The sequence below is a fragment of the Rhagoletis pomonella genome, unplaced genomic scaffold (genome assembly GCF_013731165.1).
Source record: "Rhagoletis pomonella isolate Grant_MI unplaced genomic scaffold, Rhpom_1.0 Rhpom_scaffold_00008, whole genome shotgun sequence".
NCBI classification, from domain to species: Eukaryota; Metazoa; Arthropoda; class Insecta; order Diptera; family Tephritidae; genus Rhagoletis; species Rhagoletis pomonella.
In genome coordinates, this window is record NW_023458562.1 from 10,681,018 (window position 1) to 10,682,507 (window position 1,490).

Consider the following 1,490-nt stretch of genomic DNA (forward strand, 5'->3'; position numbering starts at 1 on the left):
TGAACGCGTTGCTAGCCCAAATCAGGAAAAAAAGGAAGCGGTGTGAAAATTCCGAGAACTCCAAAAATTAGCACTGTTACAAGTTGCAGGGCATTACCGAATGTACCGAATTTTTGCAGTTTGGAAACGCGCAAGAATTTTCTTTTAATATTTTGATCCAACTTCACTAACTTAAATTTTTTTTTACTCTTTTAAAAAAATAAAAATTTTCCCACTAGTGAATCTGGGAGCATGATTTTTGTTAAATGCCACAAACTGGTAAAGAGTCAAGTGGTCGGCAATAACAACGAATGTCAATAAATGAAACTGCCTTCTATTTTTATATCATGGGGTTAGACATATAGCAAAACTGTATTCCATTAGAATTGTTCCTTTCTCTAACTGTTTTTATTTCTGCTATAGCTGCTCTGGTCTGCTCTTAAGTGGGACTGCCACCGCAACAACAACAACGGCGGCCACAGAAGCAGTCACTATAACAGCGGCACAGCGAGGCAAAAATAGTCACCAACAACCGGCACAGCCGCGGGGGCAAAACGCTCGACTACGCAACAACCGCCTCTGTAGCGGCTACAACGCGCGACTACAACAACAACCGCCTCAGTAGCGGCTACAACGCGCGCAAGCAACAACAACCGCCACAGCAGCGGTCACCACAGGAGCGACAACAACGCCGCCATAGCAGCGGCTATTGCGACGACGTCAACGACGTCAACGACGCGCGATAGCAACAACAACGCGCGACTACAGCAACAACAACGCGGGACTACAACAACAACCGCCTCAGTAGCGGCTAGAACGCGCGCAAGCAACAACAACCGCCACAGCAGCGGTCACCACAGGAGCGACAACAACGCCGCCATAGCAGCGGCTATTGTAACGACGTCAACGACGCGCGATAACAACAACAACGCGCGACTACAGCAGCAACAACCGCCACAGCCGCGGGTGCAATACGCGCGACGACGGAAATACAACACGCGCTACTATAGCAACAACAACGCGCGACTACAGCAGCAACAACCGCCACAGCCGCGGGTGCAATACGCGCGACGAAGGAAATACAACACGCGCTACTACAGCAACAACAACGCGCGACTACAACAACAACCGCCTCAGTAGCGGGTGCAACGCGCACAAGCAACAACAACCGCCACAGCGCGGGTGGAACGCGAGACAACAACAATAACAATCACTCCAGCGCTATAACCGAAGCAACTTCAACAACAGCATCGCCCCCTTCCAAGGCATGCTGCTACGAGTTGGGTGAGTCACGGAAAGTACCAATCAATTTTTTTTTGCGTAGTTATTTTAAAGCAGAGGAAAGAAATATAATTCTATCAGGAAGTTTATTTAACTAAGAAGAGAATCATAGCGAAACAGAGAAATTAAAGGATTTTATAACTAAGAAATCGAGAGCGGAAACCAAGAAAATTAATTAACTTTTAAGACAAAGAAAAATTTATTTGTACACATACCTATACGAAATGTAT